Genomic DNA, 23,091 nt, shown 5'->3' with positions numbered 1-23,091 from the left:
GATTTTTCTTCGATCTCCTCTTCTTCCCTGAGAGCTTCGTCCTCCTCCAGCATCCCTTTCAGTCTTAGGCGCCCTTCAGGTCGACCTCCATCGCCTTCGCTGCCCTCCTGCACCTCTTGGACTAGCCAAGGTTAGTTCTGGAACCCTTCTTTTTCTCGCTGTTCTTCCATGTTTCCTCCTCTGCATTTTGCCCGTTCGATTTTTCCATGAGTGCCTTGTTTCCTATTTTTTCTAATTTTTTCGAGATTTTTTGGGGTTTTCATTTGATTCAAAATGTCCTCCAACACTTTCTCCTCTAACAGTTCTAGAAGTTCGTCAGCTCCAGCCCCCCAAAATCCTAGTACTGTAGATGAACCCATACTTAGGATCGGATCTCGTTCGGTCTTTGTACCAGACACCATTCTCAGCTCTTTGACCTTGGACGAACTCTCACTGATTAGGATTCAGTACGGGGTTCCTCCGGAGTATGAGTTTGAGCTTTTCGGGCCAACTGACCAGGCTAGCGCCCCTCCCCCTGACCACTTTTGTTTATACTAGGAAGCCTTCCGCACCGAACTTCGACTTCCACTCCCACCTTTTGTAATTGCTCTTTTTCGCTTTTCAAACATTTCTCTAGTTTTTGTAGCGCTGAACTCCTTTAGGTTTCTGATAGGATTTCTTTCTCTCTATCATTTAGCTGAAGTCCGGCCAACTCTTCCCTCGTTTAGAAATATTTATACCTTTAAGCGTCACCCTTCGGCAAAGGACTGGTGATACTTCTCCCCCCAGTTCGGTAGAAAGGGGTTGCTGAAAGGTGCCCCCTCTTCTATCCACAACTGGAAGGAGAGGTACTTCTACATCCGATCCCCGACCCTGATGCTGGGGTTGCCCCCTTGGGGCTCCCTGAGGGACTCCATCCGTCGGGCTTCTAGCCTGGGAAAGGACGATCTTGAAACCTCCAATAAACTTAAAACTTATCCAGCTCCTCTCCTCCCTGACCTTCTGAAGGAGCAACTTTTATTCAATGTCAGCCTGAGCCCTCTCAACCCTGTCAGTATTTTTTCTTTCTCAAGTTATTTGCTGCTTCCTCTTTTTCTTATTCTGTTTCTAAGCTGTGCCGATCTTTTTTCATTGCAGGCATGGACGCAGATGCAGCTCAGATACTAGCCAAGGGTCTCAAGGCCCATAAGAGGAAAGGCGCTATAACTTTTGGGTCGGCGAAGAAGGTGAGGGTAGAGGAGACAAGCTCGACCGTGCTTGCCCAGACGGCCATTGTCGTTGATGCCCCCTCCGATGTCGAGCCCGCAGTCCCCCGAGCTTCTTCAAGAAGCCCTCCAGCCGAGGTTCTTGCTCCAGAGTCTCGTTCCGAGGAGGCATCGAGGGCCGAAAGGAAGAGAAGAAAGAAGTCGGTGGCCCGCAAGATCAGCAGCAGCACGACTGCCATCGAAGGGTCCAACGGCTCTGAAGAGGATCTAGAGGAGAATCCCTTCAACAACAGAGATTTAATAAAAAGATTGGTCGACGGGTGCATTTTGCCTGAGGTCGTCCATAGGATCGTCCATGTCGATCCTGAACAACGGGTTTGGGACTCTCTGGGGTCCTTTCTTAAGGTAGGCTGATTTACTTTTTTCTTCCTTTCGCTTCTTCACTTAGTTCATTCCTTAGCTTTCATATTGACTTCCTAGCCACTTTTGCAGATTGGACATCAGCTCATCGCCAACATCGAGGCGATGAAAAATGCAAAAAAGGAAGTAGCCCAGGCAAAGGAAGGTTGCTAGGCTGAGGCTGCCCATCTTAAGGAGAAGGTCGCCGAAGTCACGAGTCTCCAAGAGGCACTCCAAAAGGAGGAACAAACTTCGACGGATCTGAAGGCTGCTTTGGAGGAGGAAAGAAGGAAGGCAGAGGCTGAAGTCTTCAAGCTGAAGGAGCAGATCCCGACCCTAGTCTCGAAGGCAAGGGCCCAAGCAGTGGAGGAGTTCAAGACCTCCTCCGAGATGAGGGATCTGAATATCAAGTTCGGCCATGCCACCTTTATCAAAGGCTTCGAGCTTTGCCAGAAGGAGGTGGTCGGGAAGTTTCCCGAACTCGAGCTCATCTTCCTGAATGAAGCGTCCGACGATGAAGCCAGACCTTTCGAAGCTGCTGCCAGTCTTCCTCCAGCCGGGATCTCTTCAACTGCCGCAGCTGCCGTGACCGACCTTTCGAGGGCACCGAGCTCCTCTACTTCTGCTCCAGAGGTCCGAGACCTCTAATTTTATACTTTTCCTTTGTTACAATTTTTTTTTTCTCTTTCTCTTATATTTAAGAATTATTCAATCAATGAAATCAGATTCCTCTTTACAGAGAGCTCATTTTTCTTCTTCTTCTTCTTTTTTTTTTTTCTTGCAATGATTTGCATTGTGATGCTCTTATTTTCTGACAACAGTGCCCTGCTGAAGCTCTTCTCCTACGGTAGGAGATTCCTTTGAAGTCTATGATTCGAGATCTGAGAAAGAATGTTCGTCATCTAACGAAGAAATCAAAGAAGATGGATGACGAACTTCACAGGCTGAGGAAGAGCCATTCGAAAGCCACCATGGAGGTTACTCGCCTTCGGAACCTCCACAAAAAGGACTTCATGGACTACAACCAAAAGAAGGCCAACTTCGAGAAGGAGCTTGAGGAACTCCAGAAATGCACCAGCGATCGATCTTGGACTCAGGCCTCCAAGATCAGCTCCCTCAAGATCGAGTTGGTGGCCGCACGGGAGAAGATCGACCAATTGGAAGGGAGCTCGTCCTGACTTCCAACTCAAGATGACTACGGTCAGGACTGGTCGAAGAAATTCTCCGACCTCCAGAAGTAGCTACAGGATGCCGAGATGAATTACAACACTTACCGAGTCGACTGGTGCGGGCAAATAGACAACTACAGAAGGAGGCTCAAGACGGCGATCGATGAGGTTGCTCGCCTTCAGAAGCAGTTGTCCGAAAGAGCCCAGGCTGTTTCGGTTCAAGGCTCCGACGAGCTCCGATCCTTAAGGGGGACCATGGAAGAACTGTCCATAGCCCTTGGGAAGGAGAAGGCCGAACTGCAGTGGCTGAAAATTCAGCTGGCCTATGAGCAGCAGGCGGTCAAGGATGTAGAAGTGAAGTTCGAAGTTCTGAGGAAGAGGCTTCAGGAATCGGAGGGCGAAAGCCGACGATTTCATCAAATGTATCAGGAGATGCTATTAAGAAAGAAGAAACTAGAAGAAGAAGTTGAGAACTTAAAGCAATCCCTAATAATGGCTGGAACCAAGAGTCCGAAGTCAGAAGAAGCCAAGCTTCCTTAGAGCTTCTTTTACCTTTTGTTCTATGTATTCTTTTTTTTTCTTGTTGTTGTTTTTTTTGGCCTTCAAAGCCTTTTGTAATACTCTCTTTACTAATGAAATGAAAAAAAAAATTTCTCATTACCTTGTCTATTCTTGCTCTGAGTTGTCATTTACCGAGCTTCTCTTATCTTTAGTCTTATTCGATGTCGACGTTGTTTGAAGGTTCCTGGTCATCACCATGTTGATTCATCCTTTTTGTTCATGACCGAAGGTCTTTTCGAGGCCATTCGAATTTGATGTTTTCTCTCGATGTTCGAGCTTGGAGCCCAAACTTTTTGTTACTTTGAGGAAGTCTATTTTCTCCTACTAGTGTTGGGTTTCTCCTTAGAGACTGAGGATTTTTTATAAGAGTTTTCTTCCTTGTTGAGAAGAGGTCCCTTGTGTCTTAGATGTAGTTCATTTTCCCTTATCTCTGGCATAGCTCGTCGCTTTTCCTTTTCCTCTCCCCCTTTTTTTTTATGTTTGGATGAAAATTTTTCCTCTGCTCCTAACAGGGTTGTAGGGGTGTAGAGGAGCCATTGAGGAGGCTTTTCCCCTCATCCGGTCTTAAATGATCAGGTCTTCATTTGTGTCAGGATGAGGTTCTCCTCCTGTTCCCGACACAGTCAATTTCAGCTCATGTTAGGATGAGGTTTTTCTCCTGTTCCTAACAGGACAGTAGGGGCACATAAGGGCCGTTGCGAGGGCCTCTCCTCCCATCCGGTCTCTTAATAATCGGGTCTTCGACTTTGCTCATGTTAGGATGAGGTTCTCCTCCTGTTCCTAACATGGCTGTGGGGGCGCATAAGGGCCGTTACGAGGGCCTCTCCCCCCATCCGATCTCTTAATAACTAGGTCTTTGACTTTGCTCATGTTAGGATGAGGTTCTCCTCCTGTTCCTAACATGGTTGTGGGGGTGCATAAGGGCCTCTCCCCCCATCTGGTCTCTTAATAATCGGGCCTTCTTTTATGTCGGGATGAGGTTCTCCTCTTGTTCCTGACATGCTTAGTTTCGATTGTCTGAAGGAGCTACTCCCTGTCGTTATAAGCTCATGCCAAAAGAAAAGATATGCGAATATGAAACTTTTATTTAAGGCAAAGTTATCGATAATACATTCGTAAATTTTTTGAATTTCATGATCGCAGAAGGTCCGCTCGTCCAAGCTCTTTTAGATAGTATGTTTCGGGTTGGACTACCTCCCTGACTTTATACGGGCCTTCCCAGTTTGGGGCAAGTTTCTCTTGATTCTGAGGTTGTGAAACAGTGGCTCGCCGAAGTACTAAGTCCCCCGCTTTGAAGGCTTTGCTCTTGACCTGGGAGTTGTAGTAGCGGACTACTTTCTGCTTGTAGATTGCCATCCAAACTTGAGCAGTCTCCCGCTTTTTTCTAACAAGTCAAGGTTGGCCTTGAGATCCTGTGAGTTACGCTGCTCGTGAAATGCCACAACTCGCATCGATGAAAGCTTGAGTTCAATCAGGATAACGGCTTCTGTTTCGAAGGCTAAGGCAAAGGGGGTCTCCCCTGTGGACAGTCTTTGGGTAGTTCGGTATGCCCATAACACATGATATAGCTCGTCTGCCCAAGTTTTCTTTGCTTTTTCAAGTCCCGCCTTGATTCCTTGCAACAGAGTCCTGTTGGTCACTTCGGCTTCGCCGTTTGCCTGCGAATGGGCAACTGATATGAAGTTATGGGAGATGTTTAAGTCCTCACAAAATTCAACAAACCTTGCTCCAGCAAATTGTCGCCCATTATCAGCAATGAGAGTTCTGGGTAAACTGAACCTACAAACGATTGACTTCCAAACGAAGTCCTGCACTTTAGCTTCTGTGATTTTCGTCAAAGGTTCGGCTTCGACCCACTTGGTGAAGTAGTCAATTGCCACCAGAAGAAACTTTCGCTGCCCAGACGCCATGAGAAAAAGGTCCAAGGATATCCATCTCCCATTGTGCAAACGGCCATGGGGCACTCAAGGGTGTAAGTTCGGAGGCGGGATGTCTTTGGATATTCGCATATCTCTGATACCGATCATACTTTCTAACATATTCAATGGAGTCGTGCTACATTCTAGGCCAGTAATAACCTTATCGGAGTAGTTTGTGGGATAAAGATCTGGACCCCAGGTGACTTCTGCAGACTCCTTCATGTACCTCCCATAAGGCAAAGTCGGCTTCAGAAGGTCGGAGACATTTCAGGAGGGGCAAAGAGTATGACCTCTTGTACAACTTGCCCTCATAAAGGATATATCGGGAGGCCTGGTTTCTAATCTTTCGAGCTTCTTTGGCATCATGAGAAAGAACCCCATCTTTGGGGTATGCAACTAGTGGGTCAATCCAACTGGGTTCATGGCTGATCTCCATTACATGCTGCAATTCTTCCGTACTTGAATATTTCATAACTTCGAAGAGGACTTCCTTAGGTAGTTCAGTCGGAGCCAGTGTAGCCAATTTGGAGAGAAGATCGGCCCTGGTATTTTCTGCTCTTGGAATCTGTTTGATATCAAAGCTGCCAAAGGTAGGGATGATCTCTTTTATCTTTTCGAGATACTTGGCCATACTGTCCTCTCGAGCTTCATAGTTTTTGCTGACTTATCCCACCACCAATTGGGAGTCACTGTAGACTTGGAGCTGATGTACTTCTAATTCTTTGGCGATCTTCAGTCCTGCAATCAGAGCTTCATATTCTGCTCCATTATTTATCGCAGAAAATTTGAAGCGCAGTACGTACTCTGCAATAATTCCTTCCAGATTAACCAAAATCAGGCCCGCGCCCACGCCTAACATGTTGGAGGAACCGTCCACATAGAGGGCCCAAAAACCATCAGGGAGATCTATTCTTTCCTCAGGGGAGTTCGGCTAGAGCCCTAGGTTGTCAGCTTCACCTTGTTCAAGTTCAGCTTCTTTCGGGATAGTGCATTCCACTATGAAGTCTACTAATATCTGGGCTTTTATCATCGATCGAGGTTGATAGTTGATGTCAAATTTTATGAGCTCGACCGTCCATTTCGCTATTCTTCCAGAAGCATCTGCTTGATGCAGAACTATCTTAATCGGCTGGTCGGTGAGCAGTGTTATGGTGTGCCCTTGAAAGTAAGGTCGGAGCCTTCAGGCTGCAATCAACAGAGCGTAAGTTAGTTTCTCTTAGTGTACCTGGTTTCGGCATCTCTCAATACTCAACTTATGTAGTAGATCGATCGTTGAATTTTTACTTCTTCCTTAACCAGAACTGCTGTGAGAACCACAAGGGAGACCGTCAGGTACAGGAACAACTCCTTTCCAAATTCAGGCTTTGCCAATAGCGAAGGTGAGCTGAGGTAGTTCTTCAATTCTTCAAATGCTTGCTGACATTCAGTGGTCTAACAGAAGTTCTTCGACTGCTTGAGAGTCTGAAAGAAAGATAGACACCGTTCGGCCGACCTTGAGACGAAGCGATTCAGAGCTGCTACTCTCCCAGTAAGGCACTGAACTTCCTTTATTGACTTCGGGATGGTCATTTCTTGGATGGCACGAATCTTTTTCAGATTTGCTTTGATCCCACACCCCGATACCATAAAGCCCAAGAATTTTTTTGAGGTTACTCCAAAAGTGCACTTGGTTGGGTTCAGCTTCATCTTGTATTTTCAGAGGGCGCTGAAGGTCTCCTCAAGGTTGGCGACGTGGTTCATTGAAGATTTACTTTTTACAAGCATGTCGTCCACGTAGACCTCCATGTTGCGGCCGATCTTGTTCACCAGCCGTTGATAGGTCGCCTCTGCATTTTTTAGGCCAAAAGGCATGACCCTGTAACAGTAAAGACCACGGTCAGTGATAAAAGCAGTCTTTTCTTCATCCTCTAGTGCCATCCTGATTTGATTGTAGCCAGAGAATGCATCCATCAAAGTGAGAAGCTCGTGGCCTGAGGTTGCATCCACCAATTGATCAATTCTGGGCAGAGGGTAACTATCCTTCGGGTAGGCTTTGTTCAGCTTTTTGAAGTCTATACACATCCTCCACTTGCCGTTCGCCTTCTTGATGAGAACCACATTGGAGACCCAGTTTGGATAGTTGACTTCTCTAATGAACCTGGCTTTCAGGAGTTTATCAACTTTCTCAGCTATTGCCTTCTGCCTTTCCGGTGCATGACCTCGGATTTTTTCCTTCATCGGTCAATGTTTGGGATCAACAGCTAGATGGTGTTCCATGACTTTCACATCAATCCCCGATATGTTCGTCGGAACCCAAGTGAAAGCATCTACATTCTTTTGTAGAAAATTGATGAGCCGTGTCCGTACCTCTTCTCCCAGATTGGAGCTGATCTTCACCACGTGCTCTTCATTCCCATCGTTCAAAGGAATTGAAACAAGATCTTCAATTGGCTCACCCCGTTCTTCAGTAAGGTCGTCGCGGGCGTCTAATCCATCAATCGAACAGGGGTCGGACTGACCATTTCTTTGTAAGGCTATGTTATAGCAGTGTCTTGCCAGGACTTGATCTCCGACCCCTTGGCTTGTAGGAAATTTCAATTTCAAATGGTAGGTCGATACCATAGCTCGGAGGGTGTTGAGGCCAGGTCGATCGAGTATTGCGTTGTAGGCAGATGGTGCCCTTACTACCAAGAATTTCACTTGCACTCTAGATTGTTTCGGGCACCGATCTGCAACTATGGTCAAAGTTATTACTTCTTCCACTGGCACAGCATCGCCAGTGAACCCTACCAATGGAGAGCTTATCGGCCCTAATCGATCATCCGAAATGGATATTTTTGAGAATGCATCATAAAATAAAATATCGATCAAGCTTCCATTATCAACAAGAATGCGGTGTACATCATAGTCAGTAATATTTAAAGAAACTACGACAGCATCATTATAGGAGAATTGAATCTCCTAGGCATCTTCTTCAGTAAAGGTTATAGATTCTTCAGTCCTCTGCAGCTTGGGCGGTCCGGTCGATCCACTGGCTACTCCCCGTCGGGGTCCTCCAGAGAGGGTGTTGATGATCCCGATTGAAGGCCGATCTTCAGGCTGTTCTTCCTTCCTTGACGGCTCTGGTTGTGGTAGGGCCCTCGACCGATCTTTCCTACCTTCAGGCCGACGTCGGATGAATCTGTTGAGTCGATCTCGTCTGATGAGCTCCTCGATCTCATCTCGAAGCTGAATACACTCCTCCATGTCGTGGCTGTGGTCACGATCATAGAGGCAAAACTTGTTAGGGTTGCATTTCTCGGGGTGTGTGCGCATTCTTTCCGGCCTTAGCAGCTACTCCCTGATCTCCATCAGCACTTGAGTTTTTGGAGCATTGAGAGGGGCGTAGCTGTGGAATCTTCCTGGGGGAGAGCTCTATCGAACTCTGCGGTCTGGGCTTCTCTGCCTACGAGCTCGGGGGGGAGTTCGGACATGCTTGTGTCTGGAGAGAGTTCGAGAACATGGTCGAGCTTCACTCGGCCCTTTTTCAGCTGTGGGCTTGCTGGAGTCGTCTGCCTACCGCTCCTTCACGGCCTCCTCATCCTTCAGCTTGAAGGCTTCCTCTGCTCGGGCATATCCTTCGGTCCGAGCCAGCAAATCAGCGAAGTCCCTGGGATACTTTTTTTTCAGAGAAAACAGAAGGTCATTCTTTTGAAGACCGCTCTTCAGGGCGGCCATTGCAACTAATTGGTCCAAGTTTCGGACCTCCAATGCGGCGGTGTTAAAATGGTTGACATAAGTTCGAATGGATTCTCTCTCCTTTTTTTTGATATTGATGAGGGACTCCGAACCTCTCTGGGGACGTCGGCTGCTGACAAAATGAGCCGTAAACTGGTGGCTCATTTGATCAAAAGAGAAGATAGTACCCGGCTTCAATATCGAGTACCAATTTCTTGCTGCTCCCTTAAAGATAGATGGGAAAGCTCAGCATAGGATGGCGTCTGGCATGCCATGGAGTAGCATCATTGTTTGGAAGGCCTCCAGGTGGTCAACCGGATCCGAGGTCCCGTCGTAGCTCTCAAATTAGGGGAGTTTGAAGTTTGACGGGATCGGTTCCTGCATAATCCTTTGAGAAAAAGGAGGGTCAGTACAAATATCCTCACCATAAGTAGGAGGAGCATGGCGGAGCTCTTCGATCCACCGATTCATCTCTTGGAACCTTTGATCCAGGAGATCTTCTTGATCGTGAATCTCGAGGATCTTCTGGTAGAACGGAGGTAGGCACCTTTCGGGGGTGGAATCATGATCAAACAGAGGGCTCTCTGCCCTCTGCTTCCCCTTTCCGGGGTTTACAGGGTGACTAGCGCAAGTGGGCCGCCCGATCGTCAGATTCTGGAACTCCGACGATGCTCTTTTCAGCCACACAGATGCCTGCGGCGGCTGCTGCTACATGGCCTACACCGCTTCGGTGAGGCCTCTGACCTACTGAACCAGCAGGTTGAACTGCTCCATGCCGACTGCTGTTGCTAGAGGAGGAGGAGCCTAGAAAACTGGAGATGAGGTCGGAGCTGACGGATCTTTCTGAGATCTGGCCATGGAGGCCGTAGATCGCCTAGTGGATGCCTTTCGGAGAGACATCAGGTTGGGATTTGGCCGGAGAAGAAGAAGAAGATGTCGAAGAAGATGACCGAAGAAAGTCCCGTTGAGTACTCCTTTAAGAACAAGGGTCCTGTGAAGACACAGGCCCTTCCTCTAGCACCAATTCTGTTGGTGTAGAATTTCACCAATGCCGGAGAAGCTAGAGTCGAGGGGATCATGGCCACCATCGAGACTTGCAAGGAAAGTCTAAACCGGAGTTGGGGGTGCTCCGGCAAGACCCTCTGACACTCAAGTCAGTACTCTGCTTCAACAGAAATGAAGCACTCGAATGGGATTTTAGCAGAGTTTAGAGATAGTGCTTAGAACTTAGAGGAGAACATATCTGGGGGGTCTCTTTTATAGATGGGAAAGCATAACCGATTAACAGCGATGTTCGTAACTGCCTGGTAGTGGGTCGTTCGGGGCCACGTGGAGTTTGTTATGTAGAGTAGTGGTGTCCATTGTCACGACTTACCGGAGAGTGGTGGGGCCACGTGGAGTTTGTTACAGAGAGTGGAGTGGTGTCCATTGTCGTGACTTATCGAGGAGTTCGGGCCGGACGGCTGAAGCTCGATTGGGACATCTAAGAGAAGCTCGGATGTTTCTGAGGTTGCTAACGGATTAACTATTGTTGGGTGCCTTAGGTGTTGATACTGCAGACGAAAGTCATCTGCTATAGAAGTTCGGACAGAAACTTTCTATTGGAGAAATCCGACTGGAGTCCAATTGCTAGAAAAGTCCGTCCGAAATTTGTCTGATGTAGAAGCTTGTCTAAAGACTATCTGCTAGAGAGATCTGGTTGCATGAGGAATCCAGCAGAAGGTCGACCGATAACGGAATTCAGAAGATGCTATAGAAGGTTGATTGATAGAAGAGTCCGAAAGGCATTGTGGAAGTTTGTTGCAATAATTTGCATGGAATTTCGATATCCAATATCCAGGTAGTAGTATCACAGATAAAAAAATCACAAGGTGTTAATATATAAATATCTTGCTCAACAATTCTTTGCTGATTTTTCTTCCTTAGCCTGTTCGGATCAAGAGATTCTGCCAGATCATGTTAACCTTAGACTCTTTTATCAATTCGGACTCATTAGCCCAAGCATGACTTTTTTGCACCTTCTTTTTCTTTTTTTTTCTCTTAAAGAATTATTACCTCACTGAAGATATATCTTTAGAGGTGCGAAAGAACTCCTTCAATATTTGAAAAATTTTCTTTCACTGAGCATCAACAAATTTACAACTAAATTTGTATTCTTTGTGCTTCCAAAAAACACCACACGATGATACGATCATATGGTCACTTCTGATAAGTGCCTTTGATTGTATCACGTGTTTTGGATGTAAGAATTTTAGAGATGCTGGATCCATAATCATATTTAGGATCTATTCATGCTTTAGAACTATTTGCAACTTTCAATACTAAGTATCAAAGTTAGATCCTATAAATCAGTCACTGTCAAATAGTGAATGAAGCAACAGACATCTAGCCATAATTGAAAGAAAAATATAAGATCTCTATATTTATGAATTGATTAAGCCTAAAGATTTGGATTTTAGTCTAAAAATTCTCTCACTATTTTATACGAATTGGTAGCCTCTACCTCCAATTTGAGGAATTACCTTAATTTCTTAGCGGGTACTAGAATCCACACAAACTGCATATTTGGGGATGGCTCGATCAACCCATATGCATATGTGGATAGGTTCTCAACCAATTATTTTTTTAAATAATTTTTAGTAATTAATTTTATCCCAGATTTTATTTCAATAGGTGATGGGCCTCCACTGAAAGTTTCGATTAGGTCAAACCATTAACATGAACCTACTCAGTATTTCTAACTAATGAATGATTAAGTCTGAGGATGGCTTAGCCAATCCAACCATCATTAAATAATACAATGGAGTCATCATATGATGAATGATAATTTCATCATTCAAAGAGAACATCAGACGGATGGTGCCTGCAATGTCAATCAAAAATAATGAACCCATTATCATTCACCTTAATGGGAGGCTATGATCTAGTTATCCCCATAACTAGCTCATGTTGTGGACCTAATAATTTAGAAATTTTGATAATTAATTTTAAAAAGAGATGAGAAGAGATCAACTAGTAAACCACAATCCTCCCACTGACTTCACCAAGTCATTGAATTGGATTAAGGTCATGCTGGTTGAACTGGTACCTAGATCAGTCACACTGATCAACCTTAATGACATGGGTCAACTCGAATCATTTAGCGGTCTAGTCAAGATATAATCCACCAAATTGGTTAGGTAAGTGAGATCGATGGGAGGATCTGCTAAGCTTGCCTTAGACACTATCAAAATGGTCAGGTAAGCTGCTCTCAATTAAAAATCATCAGTCGAAATGCAAAACTTACTTTACACATCAATTAGTTAATTAGTTTTGATTTGACCAACTTAATGATTCAGATTCAACCACTAAGCCATAATCAAGATCCATTTGGTCTAATCAAAGACATGGACTTGACCATCTACAACTATTGTATTGGTTCTAGAAAAATTCTGATTTTAATCTAATTCAATATTTGGTTAGATTTAATCAATTTCTCTAGTTAATCCATTCACTCTTTGATTCTAACCTTAGGTCTAACCCAATTAAGAGGATCTGATCTAAGCTAACCTATGCCCCCATATTTTATGCGAATGTCATTAGATCTTAAATCATAATTCTAGATCTAATCAATTCTATACTTAATTCTCAATTAAGTTTTGTATCAACATGGTTAAGGTTTTGAAAATAATTTTCACATGTAAATCATAAAATCATTTAGATCAAATCTAAATCTTTTATAATTTTAAATCAAAATAATTTTAATTAAACAAAATTAGAAGTAATTAACTTCTTCGCAACTTGCATCACATACAACAACACCTAGGGTTTCAAGATCTAGCATTTTGCAAGAAAGTAAGTTTTCTCCTTTCGCATTCTTCTTCATGGGATCTAATCATATAGCACCTCTACACGCCATAAGAGTACCTCATCGAATGGGAAGAGAGGACCTTTAAACTCTTCTTGCTCCTATTGCTGGATGGCCTGATGATCAACCCAATCCAAGTACTTGCAAATCAGATCATCTAATCTAATCACATATCATATATGCATGAATTTAGATCTAATCTAAATTATATTAATCTGATTATAATCTTAGATTGCATCTAAATCAGATCATAAACATCACATGCATGATATAAAATCAAATTTTATCAATGATCAGCACAAACTAGGACAATCTTTTCACTATAAGAGGTAAATCCTATAGTAGGACAACCTTATGTCAGTTTGTAAGGTCAATCATTAATTAAATTTAGATCAAAATATCATATATCAGATCTAAATAAAATTAAAATTCAGATTTAATATGTACATAAATTATGTCATAACGAACCGTACTCTGATCTACTGTTGGGATGCATAGGCGATTTCATGTATGTTGTTGGGTATAAAATAACTCCAGCCAAAGCTCGTAAGAGGCTGACCCTCCCAGGACTATCCCAGCAGTCGACCTTCCATAGTATCCTCCAGATTCCTCCAACGGACGAACTCCTATCGTGCCATTCAGACTTCTCCAATAATGAGCTCCTCCATTCATCTACTGGACTACTCCAAATGCTCTCTGGGCTTCACTATTAACTGATTTTCTACAGTGATCGACTACTCTCTGAATCTCTTCCAGCCACGATCAACTTTACTCCGAACTTCTTTCGGACTTCGTCAATGATCGAGCTTCTCCAGTAGTAGGATTTCTACAGTAACCAGACTCCATTCAAGTTTCTACGATGGTCGACCACCTTCCGAATTTTATCCGAACTCCTATAAAAATCGGACTCTGTCCGAACTTCTACAACGGACGGGCTCCACCAACTGGATCTCTACTCTGAACTTCTACTGTAAGCAAATTCTATCCGAGCTTCTACTGTAAGTGAATTTTTTTCGAACTTCTATTGCAGGCAGACTTCAGTCGAGCTTCTACAATAAGCAGTCTCCATCCGAACTTCTACAAGAATCAGACTCCATCTGAACTTCTACAGCAGATGGATTCCAGACGAACTTCTACAATGGACGGGCTCCAGCAGTCGAATTTCTACAATGATCGATCATCTCTAGTGACTTTCGTACCTTTCTAGCCATCAACCTTCAATAGCGCCAACCAGACTTCAACAGTGCCAACTGGACTTTCACAGGATCCTCCAGACTCCTCCAGCGGGCGAACTTCCATAATGCCTTCCAGACTCTTCTATCGACTGACCTTCAGTTGGATTCCTCGTGCAACCGAACCTCTCTAGCAGACAGTCTTCAGACAAGCTTCTACATCAGACAAATTTCAGATGAACTTCTTTGGCAATCGAATTCCAGTCGGATTCCTCCAACAGGCAGTTTTCATCCGAGCTTCTATAGTAGATGACTTCCGTTTGCAGCACCAACGGCACCCAACAACAGTTAACCTGTCAGCAACCTCGAAAACATTCGAGCTTCTCTCAGATTACTGAGGCAGAGAGCTATTTCGCTCCACCAGACGTCCCAACCGAGCTTCAACCATCCGACCCAAACTCTCTGGCAAGTCACAACAACGGACATCACTCCACCCTCTGTAACAAACTCCACGTGGCCCCACCACTCTCTGGCAAGTCGCGACAACAGACACCACTCCACTCTCCGTAACAAACTCCATATGGCCCCGAACGGCCCACTACCAAGCAGTTACGGATGTCACTGTCAATTAGTTATGCTCTCCCATCTATAAAAGAGACCCCCCAGATACGTTCTTCTCTAAGCTCTAAACTCTATCTCGAAACTCTGCCAAAATTCCATTCGAGTGCTCCATTTCTGTTAAGGCAGAATACTGACTTGAGCGTCAGGGGGTCTTGCCGGAGCACCCCCAACTCCGGTTTAGACTTCCCTTGCAGGTGCCGACGGCAGCCGCGATCCCTTCGACTCCAGCTCCATCCGACATTGGCGACTTTCCTTGCAGGTCTCGACGACGGTCGTGATCCTCTCGACTCCAGCTTCTCTGGCATCGATGGAATTCTGCACCAACATATATATTTTGAAACTTTTTTGAAAAAATTATAGTGAAAGATAACTAGATTAATCAAATTAATTTAACATACATATGATCTAATCATCAAATTAACCTACTCTAGGATCTATGACATATTATGTTGCATATAAAATCTGAAATAATCTGAAGACAAAATCGACATGCATGCATGTGAACAATAGATCACATCTACTTCTAACTTGAGTTCAGAACTCCATACCTGATCACGGATTGATGATCTCTGCTTCTAAGAGACATGATAGAGAGGATCCTTTCTGGTTGCTCATAGCCACACACACATCCGACCTTTACAAAAAATCCACTCGAAGCCCCGATCTGATCGATCTTCTTGAGAATGCTAGCTCGCATGAAAATCTTCTTCTTGGCTGATTTGGATCTTTTTTTTTTATTTTTAAATTTTTTTCAAAAATTAAAGATGATCTCCTAGAGGAGATGAAGAAGTGAAAGAAAGATAGAGAAAAAATAATTTTTTTTTAATTTATTTCCTCCTCCCAAACCCTTAGAATCAAAAATTTGAAATTCAAATTTTTGCGCACACCCCATGAGAGAGGACCCTTCTCTCTATTTTTCACACCATGAACCATGTCCAAACCTCTACCACATGAATAGCTCTTTTCCAGTACCTTATCCACATAAAAGAAACCATAAGAGCCCCTTTTATAGGTGTGTAAAGAGGTGGGGTGAAGAGTCCTAGTGATCCTGGACTCTTACAGGATTCTGCCTCCCTTCACAATTCTATGTCTCAAAATATATCAAAAAAAATATGAGATGCCTCTTTCTATATTTTTTTATAGTAAATTAATTCTCTAACTAATCTCTCACAAAATATATCCTCAAAATATCATACATATAAAGAGAAAAAAATTTATTGGCATGGAGAGGTTGATTTAGATGAGAACAGATTCTCCTGATAAAGAATATTTTGAAATCCAATTTTAGAACTTTTCTTATATCAAAACTAAATTAGATTTAGACATAAGATAGATAAGGAAAAGAACTCTTTGGTGTAAAAGAAATCTCATACAAAATAGTTTTGTGTGTCGAGATATATGATGAGCAATCTGGGTTGGCACAGGGAGAAGAGTCATATTCTAATAAGGACTCTAAGTTTCCTTATTTGGATCCAAAGCAAATCACATCTGATTAACCCAAATAAAATATATAAAATCTAATATAATTAAGTTTATAAATTTTTAACCAAATTTTAATCAAATTAAAAATTGATTGAATCAAAGTCCTGATCAAATCAGGGATAATTCTCTCTTAGCGATTAGGTCATCCCATAATCTAATCGGGTCAAACCTAATTGAATCCAATTCAATTAGATTTTATTTAATCCTCTTTGCTCAATCAAATTAAGCTAATTAGTAATCTAATTTTTAATTAATTATCTATTAATTTACTAACACTTGATGAATTAATTTATTGTAACTTTCGCATAAGGTTAACCATCAATCAAATTGACGATTAAGACCTTGAACGATTCTCAATCATTGATCAACCACATGATCAATCAGAAATTTCTTTTGAGTGTGATCCCATAAGTTTGAACCTAAGTCGGTAGCATAAAAATACCTTTCTAAACTAATTGATGTAACCATCTAGCAATGATGACCCGACATTCGGATAGGTCGAATGATGTCGAAGCAGCATTCAAGAACCTATTGACGTATGGTTATCATATAATTCATCCCTTTGATCCTAATGCTCGAGGATGACCTAAGATTTAACTGTCAATCCTAAATAAGTCATCCACATTCTATTTCAATCTTTTTCAAATTCATCACATGGATTACTCGGGCCCAAATTTTACTAAATTAAAATACACTGATGCATATCTCCTACTAATTCAGAGGGGTCAATCCCATCTTGACTCATGCACTGACTTGACAAATACTTGACTGTACTCAAAAATTTTTTATCATTGAATTAAAAACTCAGTTAGTCCGATACCAAAGTATAATGAGTTGCTTGCAAGTCACCATGGTGATCTCAAGTTGGAGGGACACTTATACCCATACCCTTCGCGAGCTATCCTTGATAGCAGAGTGCTCTATAGTTGGTCATGTTCAGTGACGATGTACTCTTACATCTCATCTGTATGCCATACCAGTATCTTCATACCATTTGATTGTGAGGACAATCAATGCATATGGCACATAACGATCTACACTTGATATTGCTATCGTCTTAGTAATAGCGTATCGTTTGGTCGTAAACCAATTTAAGAACTACACAATAAATCTTTCTTTATCGATCAAAATAATCCTAAGAACTTCATCATAACATAGGAGTTCATTAGAAGATGTATCCTTATGATAAAAAATACTAAATAATTTTTATTATTTATCAATTCATATATATTTATAATTAGTACAATCATCAAATGATTGGCTTTAGGACATAATTTCCAACACATATATCTAATAATAACTCCTTGTAATTTTTCTATTTGTGATACTACTATCTAGGTATTGGATACCGAAAGTTTGATTAATATATGTAATTCATTGCAGGGACTATAGGTAAGTAGGAAGTTTCGAGAGGATGAGTGGCTCCTGAACATTGGAGATGGAAGCTTTATTCCAGTTCTGGATGTCATCTCTATAGGCCTTTTGGCCAAACTTAGTTTCAAGTTTATAATAAAGAATGATTTTTGTGATATCATTATGAATGATACTACAATTATGCGTGGATAATTAAAATATGCCATATACATAATATCATGACCTATTGGTGTAATATACACATCTAATAAATATCCTAAATTAGATAATGTCAATAAATCCTACCTTTGGCATTACAGGCTAGGTTATGTGAACAAGAGTAGGATTGACAGATTGATCAAGGAATGTGTCCTTGAAATAGATTATTGTGAATCATTACCTATCGATGAATCTTGTCTACTTGGTAAGATAACTAAGTCACCTTTTAAGATAAAAGGTGAGAGAGCCAATGATGTCTTAAGTCTAATATATACTGATGTATGCAGTCTTATGAATATAAGTATCAGAGGAGGATACTATTACATTATATTTACAGACGATCTATCGAGGTATGGGTATGTCTATCTTATGAAGTATAAGTCAGAATCATTTGAAATATTCAAATGATTCCGTACTGAAGTAAAAAAATAGATTGAAAAGAGTATTAAAACCCTTTAATCAGATCGAGGAGGTGAATACCTCACCAGTGACTTCCTGATATATGTAGAAGAGAATGGGATTCTCTCATAATAGACCCTTCCTAGAACACACAATATAATAGGGTGTCTGAAAGGAGGAATCAAACTTTGTTAGACATGATCTGATCTATGATGGACTTTGTGAGTTTGCTAATTTCTTTTTAGAGATATACTCTAGAAACTACCTACTACATTCTGCATAAGGTGCTAAACAAGTCTATCGATAAAACTCCATATGAGATATGGATTTGGTATAAACCGGTGCTCTCACACCTCAAGGTCTGGGGATGTCCAACTTATGTCAAGTATTTAAAGATAGATAAATTTGGACTTAAGTCAGATAGATGCTTATTTGTAGGACTTTTAAAGGAAACTAAAAGGTACTACTTCTACCTTGTTGCAGACAAAAGGTGTTTGTCAGTAATAGGGCAGTCTTTTTGGAAAAGGAGTTTCTTAGAGAAAGAGCTAATGCCTATAAAATTGAACTTGATGAAGTTCAAGAGGTGGAAAGACGAACATACATAGAATTGGATTTGATTGGAGAATCGAATCTGGAGCCAATAGAGACATCATTAAGGAGATCTGATAGAATACCACGTCAGCCGAATGGATACTATAATTTTTTGATCCAAGATGGTAATCCCATCGAGCTTGATGAGAACGATAAGGATCCAATCACTTATATGGAAGCCATGCAAAGGTCTGACTCTCAAAAATAGCTTGAGACCATGGAGTCCGATAAAGAGTCCATGGAGATCAATAGTGTATGGACACTTGTTGATCTACCCGAAGGAATAAAATTCAAATGACGTAAGTATATTTTCGAGAGGAAAAGAGGAACGAATGGAAAGGTAGAGACCTATAAAGCCCATGTAGATGCCAAGGACTACCATCAGCATTATGGTATTGACTATGACGAGACGTTCTCTCCTGTGGCAATGCTTAAATTCATCCAGATTATGCTTGCTATTGCTGCATACTTAGATTATGAGATCTGACAAATGGATGTCAAAATTACTTTCCTTAATGAGGAGCTGGAAGAAGAGGTGTATATGATACAGCCTGAAGGGTTCACATCCACAGACGCATCTAAGGTGTGCAAGCTGATAGATCCATTTATGGACTTAAATAGACGTCTAGGAGTTAGAACATGCATTTTGATAAGGTGATCAAAATGTATGACTTCGTTAGGAATAGAGAAGAGCATTGCATCTATAAATGGGCTACTGATTTTATTGTCATTTATACGATCGCGATGCTGTCGTTAGGACACCGTGATTATCAATCAAATTCTGACTTCAAAAAAAAATAAAAATATATAGAAAGTAGTGAGTCGGGTCAAATCCACAGAGAAGGTAGGATTTTGACTTGAAATCTTTGATTTTACAAAAAAAAATAAAATTTTGAAGAAAGCAATTTAAGTCGAAAAATAAAAATTAGAAGTATAAAAAATAAATCAGGTACTAAGATCTACTAATTAGATCATAGCATCTACTTGCAATAAAAATAAATAATAAGAATTTAAAAAGCATAAAATAAATCAGATACTAAGATCTACTAACTAGATCCTAGCATCTACTAGCGAAAGATAAAAGACAGAAATTTAAAATGCAAGAAAATAAATTTTACATTAATTAGAATTAAAATTCAAGTATAAAAAATTTAAATAAAATAATAAAATAAAATAAAATTATAATAAGGATCTGAAGTTGATCAGTCAAGTCTCATTGAAAAGATGGTTGATGACCGCTCCATCTTCCGTCGTACTCCGTAGAGCGAACTGGCTTCTCTCCTTCTTTTTCTTGAGTCCCTAAAGCTATTTAATTTTTTCTCTATTTTTTTCTATACTTTTTACTCAATTTTTCTGCTCTCCAAGCTTATTCCCGGATCTCCTATTTATAGATGAATTTTTCATAATTTTTTGGTAGAAAAAGAAGTCCTAAAACCCTTAGAAATCATATTAATCCCCTTAGAAATATTCCTGACCGTCGGATGGAGCTTGAACCGTCCAAATTTGCCAAAAATCCATAGTTTTAATCCTTATCAAAGTCGGATCGAACCCACAACCGTCCGATCACATCTGGGATTGATTCTGGACCATCGGATCATGCTAATAATCTATTATTCTCGATCGGGAGCATCCTTAGTCGTCGAATCTTATGATGGATTCATTTTCGACCGTCCGATCATGCAAAAAGCCCTCTTTATAAATCACAATGGATGCTGACCGTCAGATCTGGATCGGGATGAATTTCAGTTGTTGGATCATGCAAAATAGCTTTTGCTGCCCATAGATCGTGCCTGTGGATCACGTAGCATTTTCGATGGACCGCACCCTGACTCTGTGGATCGAGCGGCCGGTCCAACGTACATCGAAGGCTATTTTTTTTTATTTTTTAGGATATTTTAGCTCGATTTTTGCTCCAATTTTCATCTAAAAAATTGAAAAAAAATATGTATTAAATTTTTCAAAAATTTCTCTTCATTTTGGTGCTAAAATTACTTAATTAAATTAACATCTTTTTTTATAAATATATCTAATTTCATATTTTTTTCAAAATCACTTATTTTTTAAGAAAATTTAATAAATTCATGAAATTAGGATTTTTAAGAAGATGTTAGCACCATAAATTATCAAAAATATCTTCAATAAATATAAAAATATATCACTTATCACACTTCCTAACTTGAACTTTGCTCGTCCTCGAGTAAAGAAAGAATTTAGAATCAAGTACTGTTTAACTTAAAATCTCAAATTTCACCAAATAATTTTCAAAAGGACCACTGATGTTCAGTAGAGTGTAAATGAGATATGTCATTGGGGTATTAATACTAGTCAATATGAGAGTTAAACTAAGAACACTAAATCTTTTTTAAATTTTTTTAAATTATTTCTACCTTTATCTCCAAATCATTAACCTTCATATAGACAAGTATATTGTTACTTCCATCCTTCATTTATTGATTGATTTTTTTCTCTCTTTTTTCTTTTTAAACATTGTACTGCTATTAAGTGTCTAAACTTCTTAAGCTTTCTGTTTGACCCATGTAGTGAGTTTTCAGTCAATGACTCCCAAATCAAATGGCTTTAGGGCACTCGGTATAAAATACCCCTCGAACCAACTTACTCGAATCAAACAGGCTACGAGTTAAAACTAGCTTTACAACAAAGCTTCTTTGCCCTTCATACCTTTTGATATGAAACTCAATGCTTGCTTAGGCAAAGAGACCCGGTTACTCAGTATGAAGTACTTGAAAATTTTTTTTTTTAAATATATGAAGAAACATATAGTTACTTTACATAAGTCTATAAGAAGTAAACTCTTCTTTGATGCTGGTAGAAAAATTTAGAAATACTCAAAAAAAATTATTTAAGTTCTAAACTTAACTCTTTATTGAGTTTTCTTAATACATGATCCCTCAATATCTCACAAACTCTCTGATCTGTGCATCAATTTTCTTTTAAAAATGCTTAGTTTAACTTGATTCTTAAATATAATCAGATGCTTAAATACTAAATACTAACTTACTTGAGGACTTAAAAAAAAAAAATTTATTCTCTCTCCCAACTTAATCAATATTGTCATCAATGGAGTAGGAAAAATGAATGGTGCATGTAAAGAGAAAGAAAAAGAGAGATATCACCTGATCCAGAAATCTTTTCAAAATTGGTTCTCCCCCCAACTTAGCCAATATTGTCTTCAGATCCTTACAAAAGACACTAAGCAAGACTCGATTGACCTAAATAAAATACAAAAGATAGTAAAAAGTACAAAACTAAAAATTGAAAACTGGATTACCTCCCAGGAAGTGCTAAGTTTACCATCTTCAGCTAGACCATGTTGATTCTCTCACCTATCCCATGTCGAATATTGGATTGACAAATTCTAATGATTTTAGATTGTCAATCTCAAAAAAATAGTCTATAATAAATTTTAATATTTTATTATCAATCTTAGAAAGTAGTTCACATCTCTATTCTTAATTTTAAAAAGATAGTTCACAAACCCATTTACAGACCTTTGTTTGTTGAGAATTTCTCCTATTTGTTCTTCTATAATCTCATAAATTGAGTTTTTAGGTTAGGAGTTAAGTTTGAAGTAATGGGTGCTGAAAGGGTATCATTTGATTTTAAACATATGTACTCAGGTGTAATCAAAGATGACTACAGTTCTGGAGGAGGTGATGACTCTAGAGTGGAAGAACCAGCTTTTAGAGTTGAAAAAAATAGGACTTTTGGTGAATATATCTTGGATTGCTCATCTGCTTTCTTCTCTTTATCACTTAGATCAATATCAGTACTGGGCTCAGGTTCTTTTATTGGGTTAGTCTCAGTACTAATCTTCTCTTCTAAATTCTCTTTTTGGCTAGCATCAGTACTAGCCTCACTCACCTGGTCTTGGTATGGGTCCTCAAGAATTCTACCACTTCTAAGCTCAGAAATTACATTGTCACTTTCAAATTGAGGATTCTTAGGTGGGACATTGGATTGATGACTAAGTCCAGATGATTAGTGGATGGGTAGGTCATTTTCAAATTTTGATATTGATTTGTTTGGCAATTGACCTGGTTCTCTCCTCATGGTAGACTCAGTTAATTGATCTATTTGTGCTTCTAGCCTAGCGAGAGATTGCTGTTGGGTCATGATCATTTGTTGAAGTTAGCTAAATCTATCATTGGCTAGATTGGTCTATTGAGGAGGTGGGTATAATGGCTGATTTTGATATGGTGGCTGGATAGATTGACTAGACTAACCTCTATTGTAGGCATAATTCTGGTATGGAGGCCTACTCTGAAAGTTTTACAAAAAAAAAATTTGTTGGGAATAGTATCCCAAAGCCAATCGTCAGCCTGTTGACGGTTGTGCTCATTTTTTGTATATGTACATGAATTATAAATTAAAAAAAATTATTTTGATATTTTTTATCACAAAATGTTTCATCTTCTAATGAACTCCTATGTTGTGGTGAAGTCCTTAGGACTATTTAGA

The sequence above is a fragment of the Elaeis guineensis genome, chromosome 1 (assembly GCF_000442705.2).
Source record: "Elaeis guineensis isolate ETL-2024a chromosome 1, EG11, whole genome shotgun sequence".
NCBI lineage: Eukaryota > Viridiplantae > Streptophyta > Magnoliopsida > Arecales > Arecaceae > Elaeis > Elaeis guineensis.
This window is presented reverse-complemented; position numbering follows the sequence as displayed.